Source organism: Mustela erminea, chromosome 6 (genome assembly GCF_009829155.1).
Source record: "Mustela erminea isolate mMusErm1 chromosome 6, mMusErm1.Pri, whole genome shotgun sequence".
NCBI lineage: Eukaryota > Metazoa > Chordata > Mammalia > Carnivora > Mustelidae > Mustela > Mustela erminea.
In genome coordinates this window covers 29,340,204-29,356,211 of record NC_045619.1, presented here as the reverse complement: position 1 = coordinate 29,356,211, position 16,008 = coordinate 29,340,204, and the positions used below count along the sequence as shown (strand labels likewise).

The 16,008-nt window shown below is 37.0% G+C and overlaps 1 long non-coding RNA gene across 1 annotated transcript in view; it reads right to left on the bottom strand.

Moving 5' to 3' along the window:
• The window catches only part of LOC116593038, a 157,970-nt gene that overhangs the window by 140,996 nt on the left and 966 nt on the right, over window positions 1-16,008 (bottom strand). The window lies entirely within an intron of this gene.

Below are 16,008 nucleotides of genomic sequence, written 5' to 3'. Positions count from 1 at the left end.
AGCCTGACATGGGGCTCAATTCCAGGACCCTGGGATCATGACCTGAGCTGAAGGCAGAAGCGTGACTGACTGAACCACCCAGCCACCCCAATAATACATGCTTATTGCCTTTAAAAATTTTACACATTATATTCTGACTTCCTTCGATGAAGAAGGTTGTTTTCTCTTAAAATCAGGAACAAAGCAAAGACTCTCCTTCTTACCACTTCTATTCAGCATTGTACTGGGATGCAGTAACACAAGGAAATTAAAACTATACAGATTGGGAGGGCAGAAATAAAACTGCATTTGTTTGATGATCATGTGAGTATATATGCAGAAAATCCCAGAATTGACCAAAAAAAAAAAAATCCCTGCAACTATTAAGATATTATAGTAAGACCGTAGGATATAAGGCTAATATTTCCTATATAACACAATGAACAATTGGAATCTGGAACTTTAAACCCAAAACCATTTGCATTCATGCTTACGAATGAAATACTTAGGCATAAATCTAAAAAAATTGTATAAGATCTATATGAGGAAAACTAAAAAACTATGATAAAAAAGATCGAAGAAGATCAAAATACATGGAGAGATATTCCATGTTCCTGGATAAGATGACTCAATATTTTGAGATGTCATTCTCAACTTGATCTATACATTCAGTGCAATCCCAATCAAAGTAATAGCATGTTATTTTGAGCATATCAACAAACTGATTATAACATTTATATGAAAAGGCATAAGACCCAGGATAATCCATACAATACCAAAAAAAAACCAAAATTGGAGGAATGACACCATCAAATTTGAAGACTTACTATAAAGCTATAGTAATCAAAACGGCATTGTATTGGAGAAGAGATGGACAAGTGTATCAACAGAAAAGAATAGAGAATAGAGAGCCTAGAAACAGACTCACACAAATAGAGTCAATTGATCTTTGAGATGGAAACAAAGGCAATTCAATGACGAAAAGATAATCTTTTCAGCAAATGGTGCTAGAAATACCGGATATCCACATTAAAAAAATTCTAGACATAGACTTCACATCTTTTCCCCAAATTAAATCAAAATAGATCATAGACCTAAACAGAAAACACAAACTATAAAACACTGGAATGTAACAGAAGAAAACCTAGGTGACCTTGGGTTTTTAGATACAATACCATAAAGCATATTTCATGAGAGAAAAATGGGTAGGTTGGACTTTATTAAAATTAAAAATTTGTGCCCATAAAAGACACTGTTAAGAAAATTAAGATATAAGCAATAGGCTAAGAGAAAATATTTGTAAAACACATATCTGATAAAGGACTTGCATGTAAAATGCACAAAGAACTCATAAAACTCAACAGTAAGGAAACAATTCAACTTAAGAATTGGGAGAAGAGGGGTTTCTGGGTGGCTCAGTGGGTTAAAGCCTCTGCCTTCAGCTCAGGTCATGATCTCAGAGTCCTGGGATGGAGTCCGCATGGGGTTCTCTGCTCAGCAAGGATTCTGCTTCCCTTCCTCTCTCTCTGTCTGCCTCTCTGTTAAAAAAAAAAAAAAAAAAAAAAGGAATTGGGAGAAGATCTGAAGAGCCACCTCACCAACAAAGATACACAGATAGCAACAAAGCATATGACAAGATGCTCAACATCAAATATCATCAGGGAGTTGAAAATTAAAATAGCAATTAGGTATGACTACTCAATCCAATTACATATGACTACAAAATCCAAATTGTGGCAACAGCAAATGCTGTAAGGATACAGGGTAAGGATACAGGGTAAGGATACAGGAGGTCTCATTCATTGTTGGTGAAAATGTAAACAGTCCAGCCACTTTGGAAGACAGTTTTGCAGTTTCTTACAAAGCTGAAAGTAATCTTACCATAGGATACAGCAATATTTCTCCTAGATACTTATCCAAATGAGTGAAAAGCTTACATCCACACAAGAATATGCACATAAATTGTTTATAACAGCTTTGTTCATACTTACCCAAACCTGGAAGCAACCAAGATGTCATTCAATAGGTAAGTAGAGGAACCAACTATGGTACATGTATACAATGAAATATTCTTTAGCAGTGAAAAGAAATAGGCTCTTAACCCCTGAAAATGCTCAGAGGAACTTCAAATGCATACTGCTAAGAAGACAAAAATAAGACAAAAATATAGAAATATAGAAAATATTTTATATACATAATATATATATTACATATTATATATATTACATATAAATAGAAATATATAAAAAAATAGAAAAAAAGAAAAAGACAAAAATATAGAAATGGCATAAAGAGAAGCAGTTGCCAGAAGTTTGGAGACTGGAAAGATTGGTAAGGAAAATGCAGGGGAACTTCAGGGCAGGGAAACTAATCTGTATGATGTTGTAATGGGAGATAAAGGGCATGATCTATTTTTGCTTCTTCCTTCACCTAGAGAGCTGTACAACATGCAATATAAACCTTAATCTAGCATGTATACTTTAGTTAACAGTGATAAATTAAAATACTGCTCCATTAATTATAACAAAGGTACTATACTGAAGTAAGCTATGAACAACAGTGAAGACTGTATGTGAGTGGGAGGGGTCACTTGAGAATTCTTACTGTAAGTTCCATTTTTCTGTAAATATAAAACTTCTAAAAAATAAAGTCTATTACTTAAAAAAAACCAACACATCATATTCTGACTCACTACTAGGAATGAGGTTGTTTTCATTTTCTAACACCACCTTTCCTCTTTTCTTCATGTATTTCTTCTTAATTTTTGTTGAATTGCTGCTCAATGTAGAGATGATTATAATGATGTAAATATCGTTAACGACTGAGCCATGCAGGATAGTATGATTACACTTTGTTTCCTGTGTATCTATTCATTTTTTTCCCCCGTAGTTTTAATTGCTCTCTGACAAGAAATGAAAAACACCTCTTATTGTAATCAAACACCTCAGTTAGTTTCTCAGTTCACATTTTTCTTGAATCCAAACTTCTTAGAGCCCTCTGTCCTTTTGTTCCTATCTGGATTTCTTCCTTTTTAGGATTTTGTTCAATTGTTTTTTTCCTTAAACTTCTCTTTACTATCCACAGAGTACTCTTACCTCACTCAGAGGAGTGGGCCCATTGGGCCCACTATCTTCTGAATCCCCAATTTTTCTCTTTGTGGGTTTGTATTGGGTCAACCTAGACAAACTGGAATTGCATTTCCCAGAATGCCCCTCCTGATAATAGTTCCAGCTTAATGCCGCTGCCAATCATTTTGATCAAGTTTTGGAAGATGGAAGCAAAGCAGGAGCCCTTTCCTTACTTTTGGAAGGTTGATCTAAGACACCAGTTGTCCTGAGTTAAAGAAGGTTTAATATCCAATTGTCCCCTAAAGTGCACCTGGGTGGCTCAGTCAGTTAAGTGTCTGCCTTTGGCTCAGATCATGATCCCAGGGTTCTGGGGGTTTGGGGACTGAGCCCCAGGTTGGGCTCCATACTCAATGGGGAGTCTGCTTCTTCCTCTGCACCCCCTCACCACCACTCCTGCCTGTCCCCTGCTCCTGTGTATGCTCTCTCTCAAATAATTAATTAAAATTTTTTTAAATTTTTTTTTTATTTTATTTTTATTTTTATTTCCAGCATAACAGTATTCATTATTTTTTAAAAAAGAAGATTTTTTGAACTATTGGGACTTCATCAAGATCAAAAGCTTTTGCACAGCAAAGGAAACAGTCAACAAAACCAAAAGACAACTGACAGAATGGGAGAAGATAATTGCAAACAACATATCAGATAAAGGGCTAGTATTCAAAATCTATGAAGAACTTATCAAACTCAACACCCAAAGAACAATGAATCCAATCAAGAAATGGGCAGAGGACATGAAGAGACATTTCTGCAAAGAAGACATCCAGATAGCCAACAGACACATTATAAAGTGCTCCAAATCACTTGGCATCAGGGAAATACAAATCAAAACCATAATGAGATACCACCTTGCGCCAGTCAGAATGGCTAAAATTAACAAATCAGGAAAAGACAGATGCTGGTGAGGATGTGGAGAAAGGGGAACGCTCCTACACTGTTGGTGGGAATGCAAGCTGGTGCAGCCACTCTGGAAAACAGTATGGAGGTTCCTCAAAATGTTGAAAGTAGAGCTACCCTATGACCTAGCAATCGCACTACTGGGTATTTACCCTAAAGATACAAATGCAGTGATCTGAAGGGGCATGTGCTCCTGAATATTTACAGCAGCCATGTCACAATAGCCAAACTATGAAAAGAACCTAGGTGTCCATCAAAAGATGAATGGATAAAGAATACGTGGTGTGTGTGTGTGTGTATACACACACATTGGAATGCTATGCAGCCATCAAAAGAAATGAAATCTTGCCATTTGCGATGACATGGATGGAACTAGGGGTATTAGGCTGAGCAAAGTAAGTCAATCAGAGAAAGACAATTATCATATGATCTCCCTGATATGAGGAAGTTGAAAGGCAAAGTCGGGGGCTCAGGGGGTAAGGAAGGAAAAAATTAAACAAGATGGGATCTGGAGGGAGACAAACCATAAGAGACTCTTAATCTCACAAAACAAACTGAGGGTTGCTGGGGGAGGGGGGTAGGGAGAGGGTGGTGGGGTTATGGACATTGGAGAGGGTATGTGCTATGATGAGTGCTGTGAAGTGTGTAAACCGGGCGATTCACAGACCTGTACCCCTGGGGCTAATAATACATTATATGTTAATAAGAAATAAAAAATTTTTTAAAAAGGAAAATTTTTACCGTTTCCATTTATTTTTAGCACTTTTCAGAGCTTCAGAGCTACCTTATGCCGTTGATTTGTTTTTTAGCCTCTCCGTGGTTTGGTGGCACAAATCAACTTTCTTCTCAGTGGTGTCTTCTATTTGAGTTTCATGAAGGCACAGCGTTTGCTGTTTTTATTCCCTGCTCTATTGCTTCTCTCTAGAACAGGGCCTGGCACACAGTAGGTGCTCAGTACATACCTGGTAAATGATAAATGCAAGTATTTAGTTGCAGCTGTTGTCATTCTGCTGAGTCAGTTCCAAGTCTCCTCTCTTACATTTTTATTATCATCTTTCTTTTGCTATTTTCTCCTTTCCCATTCTTTCTTTCTTATTTAAAAAGATTTTATTTATTTATTTGACAGAGAGAGAGAGAGAGAGTGAGCGCACAAGCAGGGAATCAGCAGAGGGAGAGGGAAAGCAGGCTTCCTGAGGAGTAGGAAGCCCGATGCGGCACTCGATCCCAGGACCCTGGGATCATGACCTGAGCCAAAGGAAGACGCTTAACCAACTGAGCCACTCAGGCATCCCTCCCATTCTTTCTGATTATATGGGCAGTATTCCACCTTTTAAAAATCTTTTATCTATATTTACTTATACTCTTACATTTGTGGAGTTTTAGGACAGAGTAGAATCAATGTGTGTCATTTTACTAGGCTTACCTAAATCTCTAGCATTATTTTTCAACTATTCTAACATTTTTAAAAAATGTTTTTGACTTTTTTGAATTCTCCCAGTAAAATTGTGAGGCCTAGAGATGGGAACACTTGAGTTTTGTTTTGGGAATCTTGTGGCTCTGCCTTCTACTCTCACCCATTATGTTATGATGCTTAAAAATATTTTTAAAATTCAATAGCAGTTTTTCCCTTTACAATTTTTCCATGAGGTAAGTTCACTAGACTTCAGGAACTCTGGGGCTTTCTCTTTTCCCTGAACTTTAAATAAATTATGACACATTTGTTTTACAGCAGAATTAGGTGCCAGGAAAGATAAGAAAATCTATCTTCCATTTCTCGGATAAAGGCTGATCATTTGAGCAGTATTTATGTAATGACTCCCTCGTTATTGATTAAGGGTCTAGAAAGTCTGGGGGATTTTGCATTTTGAGAATTTGGGAGTAATTTATGATAAACAATAATAGGAAGAAAGTTATACTGCATGTTTGTTGCTAAATGCAGCTGTCAAACTCAGAGGCCAAGAAGTAAGTATAAATGTGAAGAATTTTATAACACCTAGTGTTTCTGGAAGTAAAATAACTCACTTACACAGTGTTGTGTAGCTTAATGGTCCTTTGGCTTATTTTCTCTTGACTCCTTACTGAAGGGTAAATTCTGTTATACATTATACATGTGAAAATTATAAAATGTTATATATTCAAGACTACGTTCTGTATATGTTATTAGCACTGAAAATAGATGCCTTTCATCTTCTCAGGTTCATTTTTCAGTTTGTTAAGCATTTCACCAGTGCTATAAGGCTGCTACCCACCTGTCAAAAATACAGTTTTATAAATTGACATCTTTGGATGAGCTCCCTCTGATGACAGAGGATTGCCAAGTTTCTAGCATCGCCTCCCTCCTCCACAAACAGTAATGGCATTATTGTTCCAAGGAGAGATTAAAATGGTATTATTGCAGTTTGAAATCTAAGTATTCTGTTGAATTCAGTAGCATGTTAAGAAGTAACCTGGTGTGGTAGAAGGCACCTTCCTGCAGAGGCCCAGGCAGGGATGAAAATAAAAACACTTACTAGTTAGATGGCACAAATCATACAATCAGAAAGGAAATGACTAAAATGCTGATGCCCCACTGCTGCACCAGCTATTACCTGTTCCTAGCAGGCAAGAAAGCCTACTGGGTCCTAACAGAAGGGCCAAGGGCATAGAGGGGACTCAGGACAGCAGCTATTTCCCAACCAGTACAGAAAATTACGATATTTTAATAACTAGTATTGATATATTGGTGTCTCTGTCTGCATATCAGCCCAAGTCATACTGATTGGAATTTCTCTTATAGCCAGTTTCTTTCAGTGTGATCCTGGGACAGTTCCTTAACCTCTCTAGGCTTAGTTTCTTCATCTGTTCTAACAGGCTACATTGAAAGAGCTGTAGCTCCCCTGTGTCATTTTGCAACTCCTATCCAGATTTTCTAGGTGTGTGTTGGATGGACAGACTCTCTAAAGCTCTGTGTTCCGGGAAGGAAGATAAACTATGGAACTGGACTAGTAAGGGAATTGCAACTCTGCCCTGGGCTAGATACTGCTTGTGAAATAAGGTATCTTCTACAGGTATCAGCTCTAGAGCCCAAGAGCCATTCCTGAACTCAGGGAGCCTCCTCTGCCAAATCTGGTAGCCACTGGAAATGTTACTAGGGTATGCTACCTCTGCTTTGATCTGCATGTAAAAAATGGATACCTTACCTTTCCCCCCAAATAACCCAGTTCTGAATTCAGTTCAAATCTTGTACCAGTACATCTGAATCTAAGAAGCTAAATCCTACTTGGAGTGCTGGCTACAAAGGAATGAGTAAATTTGTTAGCTTTCTAGTTTCTGCAGTACAAGAAGACAACTGAAAGGCATAAGTGAGTTTTGAAAAATCCAGTCCATGGTGCCTGTCATACAAACTCAGGTCTTTGGGGCCCCAGAGGCAAAGCTCATATCATCTTCAATGCCACTTCTCCCTTAACGACCCTATGATGGCTTGTAAGGTATTTGAATTCAAATTTGCAAAATAATGTTGGCCAGAGTTTTCAAACACTTGCAAAACACGACTACATTGTTTATGCTGACAATTTACTGATTATGAATGACTATGACAGATGGAAAATATGAAAAGCAAAGGACTAAAAGAAAAGTTGCTCCAAACACACAAGCTAGAATTTATACCTAGGTCTTCAAAGCCAGATGATTTATTGTTCGGATTATACCCTTTTAAAATACCTAAATTTATTTTACCAAAACTCAATTTCTCTATCATTTTAATAATGGGGTGTTATAGTATTTACTTTGGTTAGCTAGTAGACTTGCTTGCAAGTCATTTTGTCTGTGATACATTTGAAATAACTTCATGGGTTACGTATCCTTGTAAAGACAATGAGCTATATGGACAGGCTTAAAGGAATACGAATTTTTTTATACAGATTAACCATGGAACTCACCTCCCTATGTATGAAAGGGTAAAACTATGTTCCAGAAAGAAACTCAAATCACTTTTTTATGCATTTACTCAGGATTATATTGACTATGCTAAAATTGAAACTCTTATTATATACATAAATTGCCAAGATTTCCTATTAAGTGAATTTCATTCTTTATTGACACAATATAAGCTATAATCAATGGAAGCCATATGTCAGCTGAACAGTGGGATCTTGGCAATATTCACAGCAGTTACTAATGTATTCAATTTACAGAATTGGGTTAAATTTCTGATATAAAACTGTCATTTCTTATTTTAAACATACGTACTATCTAATAATCTTACTGCTTTTAAAGTAGAGCATCAGAAAATCAGGTTGGTTAGGAAAGACTACAGAAAAGAGAGCTAGAAAATATGATCTGTTATCTAGAAATATTATTACTAAGAATCAAAAAGTGATTGGGGTCATTTGTAGATAGTTATAGCCTGGAATTGCTGATGTGCTTTCAAAGAAAGTAGGACTGAACTAGAAAATTTCTCGAGAATTATAAGAGGAATGTTAAGTCTTCACATTTTTCAAATCCAGGATATCCCTCGAGGTAACAGTGGGTATCACAGGGGTTATGGAGGTGGAGTGGGGGTTTGGGATTCAAAGAAGAGTTGTGAGTAATCTGGGTAAGTTTTTATAAAATGTGTGCATGCGTGCAGAATTAATAGCAACAAAATTATTGAGAAAAAAGGAAAAATAATTCTTATTTTATGATAAAATAATTTGTCCTTTCTCCTTTGCCTATCTCTCTTAGTGTTATACATTACTTTTTATTTTTTTCTGTAATTCCTGCCAAAACACAGGTGATTTAAAACAACTGCTCTATTGGGGCGCCTGGGTGGCTCAGTGGGTTAAGCTGCTGCCTTCGGCTCAGGTCATGATCTCAGGGTCCTGGGATCGAGTCCCACATCGGGCTCTCTGCTCAACAGGGAGCCTGCTTCCCTCTCTCTCTCTCTGCCAGTCTCTCTACCTACCTGTGATCTCTCTCTGTCAAATAAATAAATAAAATCTTTAAAAAAAAAAAAAAAAAACAACTGCAGTATTGCTCCACTTTCTCATTTTTTTACAACTGGCCCAACATACTTCATTTTCAGAGACTTTAAGCAAATGGCTTTATTTGCAAGAGTGAGGTAAATTAAAAACCAATTTGGAAGTTATATATAATTTAAGAAATCATGTAAGAAATATGAAAAGGATGGATATACATGACATTATGGAAATGAAGAGAAAATAATTGTCCTTTTAGATCTGCCTATCACTAGAGGAATTTGAATCATGAAGTTGAGAGCTTAAATAGGAGGTTAGCTTAGGTCTGAATTAAGTCCCTATGTGTGCTGCTAGGCTATAAATTAATGGAATAAACCCAGAAATGAAATGATAGTTGATTCCCAGGCAATTAGAACAAAAAGGAAAAGCTTATCTTAGACAAATTGAAAAGCTTTCTTTCCTTGTCAACAACATTCTCAGCAAAAACCTTTTTTTTTTTTTTTTTTTTTTAATTCGAGTGGGCTGATAGTGGTAACAATGGAAGGCATTTTCTTCAGTAAACCTGATTGGCTGTTAGTTTATTTTTATACCTTTGTCTTCCTGTTTTGATGTTCATGAAAACCCAGTTTTCCCCAGATTGTTGATAATCGTTTCTTAATATGCGTTTGTACATGCCGTGTTCTCACACTGCTCTTTCGTGAGGAATATATGTGCAGTCTTATCCTGATTTCCATCAAAATGTCAAATTCCTTCAGGAAACTTGCAACAGAGTTTTTATCAAGACTCAGAACAGTACAGAGAAATTTTTTTTTTTTTTAAGAGTATGACTTAAAAGCTAAGATCACAGGAAAGCAGATTAGCAAAGTATTGCCATGCTTTGTAAGAAGTTGAAAAGGGCTTCAAGGAAAAATCATGATGTAAATAATCATTTTTTTTAACCCCCTCCCTGAGCCAGGCCCATTTGAACCACTGACCCCAGCACATACATTGTCAAACTTTGTGTTTTCTGCACAATGTTAGTTTTCCTGTTTGTATGAAATGCACAGAAAAACCCAACTACTAACTACTAACTATGATTGCTTTGAACCTAATTGACAAAAGAATTGATATGATTGCTGAATCCTGTGCTTCTCATGTTTTATGTAGATAACAGACCAAACTAGAAAGGCATGGAGTATGGTTGATGAGAGCCTGAGCTAAGGGTCAGAATGTTTATATTGTTCCAGGTACTCATATTACAAAGCAGTAAATTTTAGAACTTTAGGACTTTAGGACTCCTGGTAATAATGAGACATAAGTGGAAATCCAATCATGTTTTCTGAGTCTCAAAATTTTTTCCCTTAAAATAGAGGGTTTTGAATTGCAAAAAGCAAGTGACTTTCAACACGTGGCCAGCTTTTCACATGATACTTCTAACATTCACTTTGATTTGTATTGCTTTTTTTTTTTTTTCTATTTTTTTACATAACCAAGAGCCTATAAAAAGCCCCTGAGTTTGCTATGTTTGTGCAGTTGGGTCAAAGGCATTGCAATTGCATGCAGGAGAAATAGCAGTAGGAAAGAATTAAGTCAAAACATATCACTAGGAGAAATAAGGCATATTTCTAATCATATTTCAGCTAAGGTATCTGAAGACTTGAGCTACACAGATGAGCCAATTTTCATCTTGGGTCTGTCTTATAAGGAAAGTCTAAATCTTCACCATCACCTCATTCCTGGATCTGATTTTATACCCCACTTCCAACACTTTCTAAATATAATTCAAACCACAGAACAGGATATATATGTGTGGGGATAACTATATAAATATAAATATGTATTTTTATGTATTGTATATAAATTTTTTGAAGTCACATACTGCTGGATACTCTCCAAGAAAACAGAAAATTAAACTACTTGATGAATCATTGTTTTCACATATAAGATTCTTCTATAAGAAGAGATATATTAAGCAAAATTTCCAAAGTGAAGAACACCTAACCCTATATCTTTATATATTTCAAGGTTATGAGTTAAAGCCAACATTGGATCTTGTTTCCTAATTAAATTATCTCTTCATAACTCAAAAATGAACATTTTAGAAACCAATCTTTGGATCATTCTTTTCTTTGTAAAACAAGACCTATGAGACAGTGATGTATGAGGGGATCTACTAATGCTTAATATATGAGTCTTGTGTTAAATGGTTTGACTCTTCAAATTATATTATTTGTGGTTGCAATATCAGTCTGGTCTCTCTAAAAAGTCAATTATTTGCCTGTGTTGCCTCAACTGAGAAATATGACGATGTGATGATATGATGGTGGGGTTCACAGTAGTGAGACAGAATAGTGAAGACCCAGAACCAGCCGCCAGGCTGGGGGCAGAGAGGCCCACCTGCAGTAAAAAATGGTATTTTATGGGTTTAAATGTTTTGATAGGAAAAATATCTGAAAATATAGAAAGAGTATATGTAGAGTGTGAGAGCAAGAGAAACTAGAACTCCCATATGTCAGAGGAGAAGCTGACTAGCAATTGTAAGTCTACTTCTTCCTCCTAGAAGAACGGGGTACCAGGCAGATGACTCAGAGACTGATGCATCAGGAGAAAGGCAGGGTTAGGGTTAACTCATGAACCATGAGGCAGAGAATGTGATCTTTTTCTTCCCTAAAGATTTTATTTATTTATTTGACACAGAGAGAGAGATCACAAGTAGGCAGAGAAGCAGGCAGAGAGAGAGGGGGAAGCAGGCTCCCCGCTTGAGCAAAGAGCCCAATGTGGGGTTCGAGCCTAGGACCCAGAGATCATGACCTGAGCTGAAGGCAGAGGCTTAACCCACTGAGTCACCCAGGCGCCCCAGAGAATGTGATCTTGCGGGGATGCCTGGGCAGTTCAGTCAGTTGAGCATCTGCCTTCAGCTTGGGTCATGATCCCAGGATCCTGGGATCGAGTCCTGAATCAGTCTCCCTGATTAACAGGGAGCCCATTTCTCCCTCTGCCTGCCACTCCCTCTGTTCCCTCTCATTCTCTCTCTCTCTCTAAAATTAAAAAAATATATATTTAAAAGAAAAAAAAAGAATGTGACCTTGGGAAGAATGTGGAAATCCCCTAATATAATTGGAACCCAGAATTAAGGATGAGACCAAATTAGCTGGAGCCAACAACCTGCTGTTAGTTGCTTGTGCAGAGAACCTTTATTTGAGTCCTCCTGCCTTGCACTGCCTTTGATAGAAACTAATGTAGGTCTGAACCTAAAATAAGAGTGGCAAAGTTCTAGCTGAGGAGAAAGAAGAAAATCAGAGGATGGGAATTAGTATGACCCAACAATACAAAGGAATGCTAGCACATACACATTTAACTTACAGAAATAAGTTGCTTTGCTTGTCTAAAAAATTGCTTATAGGAAATTTTTTTCATTTTTGTTTGTTTGTTCGTTTTCATTGACCCAGTGAAAATAAGGTTGCAAAAGAGAGATAAAGGGCTACTGGAGGCCTTTTCAAAAAACAATTCTGACTATACGTAATTCTTGCTTCACATGCTCTTCTCGAACATAAATTCCATGTGCTCTGTGACTTCATTCTAGTCTACTAATAGACTAAAAGAACAGCCAGGAAAAGTTTCTTTGGTTTCTGGGGGATGCTGCTTCAGGAAAACTAGAGAAACAAAGAACTCTTAGTAGATGTTCTTGGAACCAAGAAGTAACTATTTGTCTTTTCAGCACATACTTATTGAAGCCCAAATATGTGCCACGGGCACTGGGAACACAAAGAAAAGTGACGTAAGCTGCCTGTCTTGAGAAAAGAGTGGTGGGATGAAAAGCTGTGTAACTAGATAATTGCAACACAAAACCATAAAGGCTGCAATAGAGGCGTTAACAATATACAGAGGGAGTTAGTTATAGTAGGTAATGGCTTTTTCTGTCTGTGGTCCAGAAGGCAGGCTACTCATGCTTTGAGTTCATTGAAATAAGGGACAAGCATCCTTGACAATAAAAGCACCTTGTATATATGCAGAGCAAATTAGAGTTTTCAAGGCATTTTCAGTCTACCGCTTCATGTGCTACAGAGTCCAATAAGGCAGGTATAGTCCCTATTTTGCAGATGAGTAAACTATCCCTGAGCAGAGAACTGCCTTACCCAAGCCACCCACGGAGGTAAATGGGTAGGCCTGGTACACTGAATATGACTGCCTTTATAATCAAATTAATTAAGTTTAAGACAGTCTCTCAATAATTTAGCAAAGTACCATCAAAAGACAGACTCTCCTTTTGACCAGCTTTTAGATAGGCTGCTCTGAATGCCTCTGAATCCCACCCTTTGACCGCCCCCCCACAAACCTCCGACTGTCAATAATTTAGCAAAGCAGCTAAATAGAGAAAGACTCCCTTTTTTGACCAAACTTTAGATAGGCCCCTCTGAATCCTCTTTTTGGCTAAGCCTCGTCCAGAATAGCAAAATACCTGCTTAAATCAGATTACTGAGAATCCCTCTACCCTTGATATCTGATCAAATTCCGTATCCCGTACCTTTGATATCTGATAATCCCGGCTTCCCTTCAGTAAGAATTCTGTTAAGGCAGGTTAGTTAGCAAGACTCCCCCTGCCCTTGATTTCTCTTAGTAATTTTCCATACACTAACCCCTTCATTCTGCTTGTTGGCTATAAATCCCCAGCTGTCTTTGCTATATTTGGATTTAAGCCTGATTTCTCTCCTCTGTTGCAATAATTTTCTAGTTCTTAACAATTACGCTTAGTGAAATTTTCATGAGATGTTAAACAGCTAACCATCACCTTAAGTTACCTTTCTTACCATATTCTACAATAGAGAGAAAATAGTTGACTTTTTGTAAACCTAGATAGAATAAAAAATATTATAATTAATGCTGATAACTCTGAAGACATGCCTGTTTTAATTAAACCAAAAAACTTCAACTAATTTTCATTTAATGAAGATTACTTACCTGGATTACACGAACTTGAGATGCATTTGGATTAATTTTCTATATTTTCAGAGTATACTTGGTTTGTGAAAACACTTATTTGTCTTTAAGCCAATTAAATAGAGCTCTTTATAAATTAATTTTGGCAATGCCATTCAGACGCAGAAAAAAAATCACACATTTGTAATGTACATGCATAGACATACATACACATATAGAAGCCAAGAAAGATATTATAGTTTCTGTATTAAAATTTTACCGTCTTACTAATATTTGTGGAAGAGGTGTTTAACATTTTTCAGAGGCCTAGTTTTCAAAATTGCCTTTCCTTCCCCCCCCCCCTTCTGATAAGATTACCTTAATTTCTGGAGAAGACCAGTTATATCTGAAAAGGCACAGAGAAAGAATGTAAGCTCCAACAAGAAGGACTGTTGTTGGCTAAGTCCTGATATTTTACAATACCTGCAAGCCTCCTGAGATGAACAGGGGAGGTCTCGGGATTAGCAAAAAAGATAGGTGGTTTTGAATTATTTCTAGAGCACTTCTGTTCTTGTAAAAACTAGATTTCTAAGACAAGTACCATTGTTTTTAATTCCTCAAAGAATTGGGTTGCAACCTGACTAATACTAAGACGTTGCCCCACCCGCCCAATACATTAACCTCAATTTGCCTGTTTAATATATCATGGAGATCTTCAATAAAATGACAATACAAAGATTCCTATGTGCTAGATTTAGAAGTGTGTATTTTTGGAATGTCTTTGTAAATCCTTCCACAAAGCCTTCAAAAGCGTTTTCTCCCTTCTAGGTACATAGTTCTATTTTAGTTTTGGGAGGAAGGCCTAAAAACAAGTTCCTATCAGGCTATAAATACCAGTTTCTAATGTGGCCAATTTCTGACCATAGAGTTATTTACAAAAAACCCTTTTTTTAATTATCAGGGAAATGCAAATTAAAACCATAATAAGATATCACTGTACACCTGTTAGAGTGGCTATTATCAAACATAAGAGAAATAGCAAGTGTTAGTGAGTATGGAACAAAAAGGAATCCTTGTGCACTGTTGGTAGGTATGTAAAGTGGTACAACCAATATGGAAAACAGTATGAGGGGTCCTCAAAAAATTAAATATATGATCCAGCAATTCCATTTCTGGGTATCTATCTGAAGAAAATAGAAACACTAACTCAGAAAGATATCTGTAATCCCCTGTTCATTCTGGCATTATTTGTAATAGCCAAGATTTGGAAAAAACCTGTGACCGCTAATGGATAAATGGATAAAGATGATGTGATGTGGGGTGTGTGTGTAAGAGTGTATGGAATAGTACTCAGCCATAAAAAATAATGAAATCTTGCCATATGGGACAGAAGGGATAAATTTTTAGGGCATTATATGAAGTGGAGTAAGATGGAGAAAGACAAATACCAGATGATTTCACTAATATGTGGAATCTAAGAAAAAAAGTTAGCTCACAGATAGAGAGAACATACACTGGTGGTTGCCAGAAGCATGGATTGAGGGGGGATGGGTGAAATGGGTGAAGGGGGTCGAAAAGTATAAATTTCCAGTTACACTCACAAAAATCATGCAAGGCTGAGATTATTCCCTATTTTTAGGTGATAAAACTGGTTCTCAAAGAGTAACTTGCTCACACTCAGCTGGAAATTGAATCCCCTCACTTATCCCAAAGTTTATGATCTTTCCTATACTAACGGAAAAGTGGGATTTAGTCCTTTGTAAAGTCAGATATATAAGATGATAAATGACTGTAGGCTTTAACTGATATAGATATTAAAACTGGGGGTGGGTGGGAGTGGTCTGAAATCGGGTATTGAGAATACTGATGAATTTTTGCTTCTATCGCTCTGACCAGCACCTCCCTCGCCTCACCATGGGAATAAACCTAAAGACAATGACTTGGACATTGGCCTGTCTCTCCAACTACACACCAAGGGTGGGTCATGCCAGCTATATTGATTTGCCTATATTAAGGAGTCAAAGTAAATTGATCAATATGTTTTCTCTCAAAAAAATTCTTTGGAATATCTTGTTGGGATTTAGCAGAAACAAACAGTAAATAGGCCTGACTGTATTCAACAACCCTATGGAGGCAAGAGGCATTTCAAAAGAAGGTGCAAGGGACACTGCTCTCCA